The sequence below is a fragment of the Mauremys reevesii genome, linkage group 1 (genome assembly GCF_016161935.1).
Source record: "Mauremys reevesii isolate NIE-2019 linkage group 1, ASM1616193v1, whole genome shotgun sequence".
Taxonomy (NCBI): Eukaryota; Metazoa; Chordata; order Testudines; family Geoemydidae; genus Mauremys; species Mauremys reevesii.
The window spans coordinates 279,479,516-279,488,734 of record NC_052623.1 but is presented as its reverse complement, the minus strand read 5'-3'; the positions used below and the strand labels follow the sequence as shown (position 1 = coordinate 279,488,734).

Sequence of the window (9,219 nt, the reverse complement as noted above, 5' to 3'; positions counted from 1 at the left end):
CATCTACTGCTCCCCACCACTCATCCACTAGTCTTAGGATTTCCAAGCCATGTAGAGAAGCTAGAGGGAGTAAATTGGGGTTTTTGCCTCAATATATGTTGGATGGAGTTGTTAGACTGTTTTGGAGAATGAGCTGTGAAATATTGTGGTCCCTTCACTGTGATGGATAGTTGGGATTTGGGAGAGTTAAATCTCTGATCTGCCTATGAAGAGTAAAATGGCAAGCTGTGGGTATCTCTAGCTAATAAAATAATGAGAGCATTAACTGCAGGACGGTCTGTAGTAAGGTTTAAGAGCCAGGAGTGACAGGTGAATGATGGGTTGATGGTAGATGGAGGTAAAAGGGTTTCAGATTTATAATGGAGGCTGGGTAAAGATATGACAGAGTTAAGGTTGTTTGGGGAATATGTAACATCATATTTTACAAATGGTGGAACAGTGAAATCATTCTGGGAGACCATAGAAAAGAGTTGTCTTAACAGGGATTTTGCTTCTTCCATACTCTAGCCTATTCTTATTCTAGAGGCACTTATTATGCAACTCCATTCTGCAGATGCTGGTAACAATTCCATAGTAAAGAGTTAAGTCCTGAATTTTAAAGCAGAGGTTCATCATTTGTTATAGATAAACATTGCAGTATATCATTTACTTCTGTGGGAATTCTGTACCACTGTGTGTGCACACAGAATTCATGTCACCCACAGATTTCTTTGCTTCCCTGCAGAAAAATGGGGAAGCAAAGAAATCAGTGGAGGACACTCACCCCTGCCCCAGAAGCCTGGGCACATCTGTTCGAGTGCCTGGAGCAGCCAGCGGAGGCGTGCATTGGTGTGGGGGAGTGGGAGGCTGGGCATGTGTGGCTGGGGAGACATCAATCATCACTGGGGGGGCAGGGTTGTGGGGGCATGCATGTGAGTGAGCAAGACTCTGTCCCTCATGCTGGCTCGCTTTTGTGGCGCACCTGGTGTGGAGGGGTAAGGCTTCAGGTTGTTTAGAGGTAGGCATGAGGCAGGCTCTGTTCCCTCAATCAGAACAGAAAATATAGCGGCCTGCCTGCCTAGTTGTTCCTATTGTTAGGAAATTGTTCCCATTGTTAGTGAATTCCCCCAGCATAAAACAGATGTAAAAGTTTTATGGCTCCTTTATGCTGCCCAAGCCTTATTGTAAATGACAGTGAGGGAATCCTCAGCTAGGAAGATCTATGTGCTGTCTCACTTTTTTCCACATTTAAAAAAAAAGAATTTCAGGGCAAATAAAACTTTTATCAAGCAGTCAATAAAATGTCAGGACAGTTAGAACCAAGCATTTCCCCAAGTAATCAGCCAGGATTATAACTGGAATGCAGGGTATTTGTTACCAAGTATCTGTAACTTAACTTCCATGTATTTAGGAAATGCTGAATAGTTAGTGACTTTTTTCTGTATTGTAGCTTAAAGAAATTACCAAAATAATTGAAAGTAATATGATTATATTGCGCTATTTTAACAAATAAAATATGCCGAACAAAATTTTTTATTTTTTGGCGCAGAATTCCCGTAGGAATAATCATACCCCAACTCATAGCTCTTACTTTTTGAATACCAAATGAACATTTGGAGAAGTTACAAGTAAATCTGTTAGCCTGAGTTAAAATAATGTATAATGAGCTCTTAAGGAAATTTAGAACTTATTTTTAGATCTTTCTTTGACTTTGATTACTTTAATAATGGCATAACACGGCGTCTTCAAACTTTCCAGGTAGTTAAAATTTACTGAAATCTTGTGCAGAAGGTACATTTGAAAAATTAGTTTGTTAAGCTATGTTATTAAAGATTGTATTGAATTGTTATGATTGCACAGACTATAGCCAGTGACCAGATCAACAGCTCAGATCACTCTTAAGAGGAGCCATTGTGCTATCAGAAGTAACGCAACCAATCATCATCCTTCCTTTACAGCTAATTTGCATGCAATTATTCTATTGGTTGTAACGAACCAGCACTGTGAAGGGAACTATATGTCTTTGTCCACAGTTCTTACTGGTAGATCACTTCGCTGCCACTGCCACAGCAGTAGATGGTTCTGTGATTGCATGTAGGTTCCTGTGCTCCATCATATGGGAGTCTCTTTTCAACCTACTGGCTTAAGTTCACTGGAGAGGGTCGGGACTCCCGCTGGACAGGATGAACACTTTCTCTATATGAACATCAATAGGAGGATATGGATGCCATCCATTCCCCGCACATCCCCACTTATCACCTGCCTAGTTCATACCCCTGGTCTCCCTACCACAGGCCTCCTGTGCACATAACCTTGTTCCATCCATTCTTCGGCCTCCTCTAACTAGACATTGTTACTGAATCCCCTTGACCCCCACCTCCACATTCCTGCTCACCCATACTGACAACCCCCACTGAACCCTCTTTTACCCTTTCACTCTGTAATCCCCAGTCATCCCTCCCATACTCCTCAGACATTCCTGTTTATATCCCATCATCCCCCCCTTCCACACCCACAAAGGCGTGATCTCACCCATCACCTACCTCATTCTACCAAGTCTGCCTCTGGGCTCTCACAGATAATCCAAATTGGAAAATGAAGCAATGAATGAGATTGTGTGCTGTGCCACTTGGAAGTGCAACACATACAGGCACCACCCAAGGTGTTGGAGGAACCAAGATATCTTGAAGATACCTTTTCACCCTCCTGATCCTGAGCTGTTCTGAGCACTGGTGTAGCCTGTGTGTGATTTAACCAGCGTTGGGGGACTCTAAAGTTACAGCAGCCCATCCTTGGCAGCCTCTGGGCAGCACCACCGCCTAGGATCTCTGCAGTACTATCTGCTGTGTGTGTGTGTGTATCCTGGAAAAACCAATCTAGTAAATTAATTGCAAATTAAGCACCAGATTCACCTGTATGCTTAAGTAAAGGTTGAAAGTACATATCAATTTAAGGATAGAAGGCATTACAAAAATGTTGCAACTTTTCTAAAAATAAGTATTGCAAACCCAAGAAATGGAGAGTTAAATTTAAAAGAAATCCAAACATGTTTAAGGTATGGAAATGTGTAAGTAAAGCTCCCAAATAACCTTAACTCTTCCTTTTAGTGACACCATACAATTACAATTATAGCAATTTACTGTTGGCAGATCTAGGTTAGATTAAACTGATTTTTAAGGTAAGTTAGGGTTTTTCATTATTTTTCCTTATGTCATGTTATAAAATCAATATTGGAAATGTGCTGTACTATTCTTGTAATATTTTGGACTTATATAGTGTCTTGCATCTGAGGTTTTCAAAATTCTTTACAATAGCTATGTTGGGTATGAAATGTTATATTATTCATGGTTTGTTAAGTTACATGTATGTATTAGACCCAATAATCAGTTTTTAAGGATATTGCAGCAATCCAAGAGGAGTCTAAGCTGTCATCTTGTGACTCCATCTTGTGACCCCTCTATGCTCTGTCAGCTTAGCCTGGATGTAACTGGATTTAACTGTTTTTTCCTGCCACTGGGCTATCCCCAAGATTCTACCACCTCAGACTGTTTCCCGCCTTTCCCAGGATCATACCATGTTTTCCCGCCACAAACTGTACAAAAGAACTGTAATCACAGACTGGTGGTGCAGTCCATCTTAGTGACTGTGCATGGGCAGCTCGGGTCTTCGTGGCACTAGTGCACCATCGAAGAATACCATTCACTCCCGAAGTGAGAGGAAAGAAGACGCATTCCACCTTACCTGCTGCTGGGAACGTCAACAACCAGAGGGTCCTCGGTCCGTTTCTTCCATCCCAACTGCCATCGAGGGACTCTCCAGTGCTCCTCCTCTACGGGTTCCAGATGCCCCTGGAGTGGAGGTTCTGGACTTCACCGCCGCCACGGAAGTGATGGGAATATAGTGAGACATAATAATTAGGGTTTTCTTAGTTGGGGTTACATTTTCAATTGCCAGGGTGGGTTCTGTATTTTTGGGCCTGAGCTTTATGCTCACAGGAAGAGCTGCTGTGTCACTGGGTTTGTGTTGTTTATATAGTTATTGCTCGTTACATTTATCCCTTCCCTTATCTATAATTTATCCCTTAATACACTTACCTGTTGTTTAACCCTTATTTCTGCTCAGTCTTTATTATTTGTGCACCACATAGGGAAGAGGGAAGGAGCTCTGCACCAGTCCACCGCTGACAGATACAGCAGAGGGTGGGTCTGCTCTTCTGAGAAAAAGGGGCTTGTTTATATTCTGTTACCTACACCCATTACACAATTAGAGTTATCTTGGCTCCCCTTTGAGATAACAGCTACAGCATCCCTGCAAGGCAAGGGAATATTGCCAAACTCCATTTACAAATGAGGTAGTACAACAATGTATTCTACCCACCACTGGGTGGCACCCCCTTCTGGCAATTAGCTCCTCCCTCTACAATACCGCCTTTCTAGCCTTCCACTGTTGCGGTTTTCCTCCTGCTTACAGAGTCGCAGTACGGCTGCTTTGTGACTCAGCCCTCCGGCCATGTTACACTCTGATTTCCGTGTGTGTGTGTGTGTGTGTAAGGGGTGTCTTTCAAAGTCTCTCTGCACAAGCAGCATCAGGCAGCCCTCATGCCTGCTACCCTGACTATGTTACTCCTGCGGTCTTGCCATTCACTGTCCGAAGCAATACCACTCTGCAGTGGATGGTACAGGGGAACCCAGGCACACTCTCTACTCTGGGGTCCAGTCCAGGGCCCCCCAGTGAGCAGTTAAAATTCTGGGTCTTCACCAATCTTACTGCTCTCTTCCCTGGACTACTGCCTACTGTGCTTCTTTAAGTTTCTCCTTCACCCAGGGGTGCTGGAACAATTTATACAATGGAGGTGCTGAGAGCCATTGAACCAAACTGTAAACCTTGTATAATATGATGGTAACTACGTCAAGCCGGGGATGCGGCCACACACCCAGGACTCCTAGATCCAACACCTATGCCCTCACCAGCCTTCCTAGTCAGCACCCTCTGTCCTAGGCCTACTGGGTAAACCCTTCCTCACAGGCTCCTATTCCCCTTTCCTTCTCTCTTATCTCAGGGGGTGAGTCTGTAGATTTCATGTTGCCAGCCTCCTGGCTTTATAGAATTCCCGCTTGTTCCCTTACAGGTGATCTCCCTTCTAATTAGTGCCCCCACAAAGCCTAAATCTCCCCTGTTTGCAGCTTAATTGACTGATTGGGCCCACCTGGCCTAATTCAACTTGTTGGCTGATAGGGCAAGTACACCCCTTCATGGGCTGATAGAGACACAAGAAGTTGGCGACAAAGAGGGAACAAAACCTGAGTTTCCTGTCTCACGTGCTTGTTTTTGCTACAAACCATTCTTACTTGGTGTCACAGTTTGTGACACAGAATATGAACACATAGATATGTGGAACAGCAATATATTTCTGTTACTTTTTATATGCAATTCTGAGTTGCTTCTCTTTCTCCTTACCACTGTATCACAAAAGCTTTCAATAACAAGTCACCTTTGGTGCAAAAAAAAATTATGTGATTGAAAACATCATGCACTGGGTGCATGTTCATGATTTCTTTGGTCAGTCATCTACAATAGTTTGTATTATTTAGAATGGAGGCAAACTGAACATCCTTTTTTTTTTAACAATGCACAAAAGGGTTGGTAGCTGTCAGGATTCTGCTGTACAAAAATATTAGACTTTGTCATTCCCTTCACTTCAGGTACTGGATTTTTTCAAGCTGTTGTATTATTTGTGGTGTAACAGTTCAGCTTCTTGTGGCACTCACTTGAATTTCCTCTTGTAGGCCACAGAGCAGCCTATTCGTGTATCTGGACTCTCCCCATCGTATAAGGCAAGACAAGCAGAAAAGGGTGCAGAATGCCCAATAATTCTTAGATCGACCACCAAAAACCAACAACAACAAAACAGTAAAAACAAAAAAACAAAAGCCAAACAAAACATCACAGTAGAATTAAAATCCAACATTGCAGAATCCATGTGAATAATATTCAAAGTATTAAGGTGCACTTACTCTGTAAAGAAGGAGTCTTTCAATATAGCCTCTTGGTTTTCCTGTTGCATTTAATCCATGTGTAGATGTAGTAGAAAATTGACTTGTAATATATTAGGTGAAAAACAGTTATTGCCCTGTTTTCAGATGTGGCACTGAGAACAAAATGCATAGTAATGTTAACTCTGCCTGTTACCACTATACAACAGCACAGGCTGTTTAGCCAGCAATAGAGCAGTATAAATTATCATCCATGTCAAAATAAGTGTACATAAATCCCAAAAAGTTTTTTTAATGTAGGAAGAGTACCAAGTTTAAGCTAAATTCAAAATAGACAACATTAAGAAAAAAATAAAATTAACTACAGTGGCTTCCCTTTTGCCAGATCTCTACATAGAGTCCTAAATTTGTCATGCAAATGAGAGAGAAGAAGAGAGAAAAGGCGGCAGCTGAGTCAGTGGAGAGAGAGAATAGTGAGTAATATGTTAACAGAGGCTGTGTTCTGTCTCAGATTAAAGAAATTATGTAAAAAGGGGTCAAACTTTGTTTTAACTCATCCACAAACAGCCAAGGCCTGAAGTCCTTATGCAGTTCTTATTCAGGCAAAACTCACATTGGGTAAGATTCTGTTCTCATGTAATCCCACTGAAGTAACTGAAACTGCTCAAGGTGTAATTACAGATGAAGTTGGTTCATTGACTTCATTGGGAATTTTCCTCTGAGTAAAGAGTTCAGGATTTGGCCCTTAGTGCTTTATAAATGCACAAAACAGCATGTTAAATTTGTTTATTAAACAAAACAACTTTACATGTTTTGGATACATACATTTCTCTTATCAAAACATGTTTCATGTTTACAACTAAATAATTTATTAAAGGAACAGAAAGATTAACTGTGATCAGTGAATTAAACTGATTATTTCAGGTCAGCCTGGGAAAATGTTCAAATATGCCTAAGTAAAAGTGATGGGAGTTTGAGTTTGTATTCACCTAAGGGCTTGGCTACACTGGAGAGTTGCAGCACTGGTGGTGGCTTTACAGTGCTGCAACTCACTCACTGTCCACACTTGCAAGGCATATACAGTGCTGTATACCAATACCAATCTCCTAGAACTGGAAGGGACCTTGAAAGGTCATTGAGTCCAGCCCCCTGCCTTCACTAGCAGAACCAATTTTTTGCCCCAGATCCTTAAATGGCCCCCTCAAGGATTGAACTCACAACCCTGGGTTTAGCAGGTCAATGCTCAAACCACTGAGCTATCCCTTCCCCCACATAAATTTCACATATGTGATATTTTTCTTTCTGAGCATTTGTTCTATGTTCAGACTGCTGTTGTAACCTGGCAATGGTGTCCCCAGTACACAAAATACCTATTCTGACCTATTCTGTTGCTGCTTTCTGTCACTGAAAAAACACTATATGAACTTGGAGAAAGCGAGCTCATCCAGTGAGAACCCTGCATCCATCATGTTGACTCCTGTCCCAGTCAGCTGAGCTGGGGATGAATCTTTCCCATTTTTACATGGGCATAACTGTTGTTAGCTATTCTAAACCACTGGGCTCAGCACATGGTGATTTCCCTGTTTGGCACATGCATCCATCTTCACTCTTGGTGGTGGACGCTCTGGAATTGCTTGCGTCAAGAGCTCTAGAATAAGCTGCATTGAGGAGCTGGGCAGTGACACCCCCATAAGCGCCCAATCTTGTTCCAGCCTCTTATCAGGGGGACTAGAGCTCCTCTTCTCAGCTGCCGATTCCCCATTACTCATTCCCTGCCTCCTGCAGCTACTTCTTTTCCAAGGTTTCCCCAACAGGCACGCTGTTCTGACACTCCTTTTCCCACCCACCTGTGGCTTCCAAGCCTTCTTGCTATGATTCTTTCCGTCACCCCAACAAATGCCCATTTCCCAGCTCCCAAGTACGTATTTCCCTGTAACCTATACCAGCCTCTGTTTACAAGGATCCTCCAGCTGGCAATGTAGTAAAATTCTCTCAAGGTAATGCTCTTACTTTGGGTCAGTAAGGCAGACTTTTTCCAAAGATGACATGCTTTGTAGCACTGAGAGGGAGACCAGAAATGCTTTCTATTAACAGTAACATTTCTCATTTCAGAGTCAAGTATGTGAAACCTGTGGAATTGGAATGTACTTGCCTTGTGCTGGAAAATATTTCAAAGCTCAAACGGAACCACACTGTCCCCACTGCAATGAGTTTTGGCCACATGAGATTCCAGGTAGCAAGCAACCCATTTTAAAACTCTTGTATAATAATACTTGGGCATGGACTGAGATATTTAATGGTGATACTTAAGTTACTGTAGTCATGAAGAGGTGACAGTGGATTGAACTTTCTTACTTACTGGAAACTTCAAGTATTTTAGCTGGTGGATCTTTCTTTGGTAATTTTGTGCACCTATAACTATCAGGGTTGTGCCTTTACTCCCAGAGTCCTAGACCCTCTCTGCTACCAGCAGTATGTTGAGTGAAAAAAATATCTGGAAATATTCAGTTACACTGAAGCAGAAGCTTCTTGGAATTCCTCAATTTAACTGATGAAATGGAACAGTTCTAATGGAAGTCACAAGCAAATACGAGTTTACACATTTTTAGCCCTTTAGAGCGAATTTGGAGATCATGAAAGTGTATTGTCACGGTAACAACACAAAACATTTGTTCACTAACATTGCATTGTTTCTTAACACAGAAATAAATCGGCCAGATTCCCAGTTGCCTTCAAGTGCCCCGAGGGAGAGGAGAAGAACCCCATCCTCAGGAACAAGGCGGCGTTAGAAAGACCAGCTTCAGTTAGAGCGGCCATTTTCTTTTGTTCTCTTACAGATGCCCAATTGCAGTTTACTTCCGCGTTGGTGTAAAATGTGTCATTCTGAAAGTAGGAATGCCTAGGGAACAAAGTCAACTTTCTTTTTATGGTTTGTTTTTACTCGGCTAAAATCTTGCTAGAAGTTTGAAAATAAAACTGTTGTGACTTTGGCCTCCCTGCTCAAAGGTCCTGCTTAGTTCCAGCACTGTTAAGAAGGTCAGCATAGCTACAGTGGAGGCTGTCATGGTATGTGTACATACATATCATTATTGCCAAAGGAGGGGAGCGGGCATTACACCTGTGTAGGAATGGGAGATTTGACTGCTGCTGCCTCAGTTGTGTAAGCTGAGCCACACAGACAGACCTTTATGCCATGCCCAGTCTTGTTAAATTAAATGGGTCCATCTGCACAGATCTGAACATGCAA

The 9,219-nt window shown here is 42.3% G+C and overlaps 1 long non-coding RNA gene across 1 annotated transcript; it reads left to right on the top strand.

Moving 5' to 3' along the window:
- The first annotated feature begins 3,523 nt into the window (after window positions 1-3,523).
- On the top strand, window positions 3,524-8,962 carry LOC120395770. Its single transcript, XR_005592782.1, has 3 exons — window positions 3,524-3,879; window positions 8,085-8,205; window positions 8,676-8,962. It is a non-coding gene; the product is annotated as an uncharacterized LOC120395770 (long non-coding RNA).
- The last annotated feature ends 257 nt before the right edge of the window (window positions 8,963-9,219 follow it).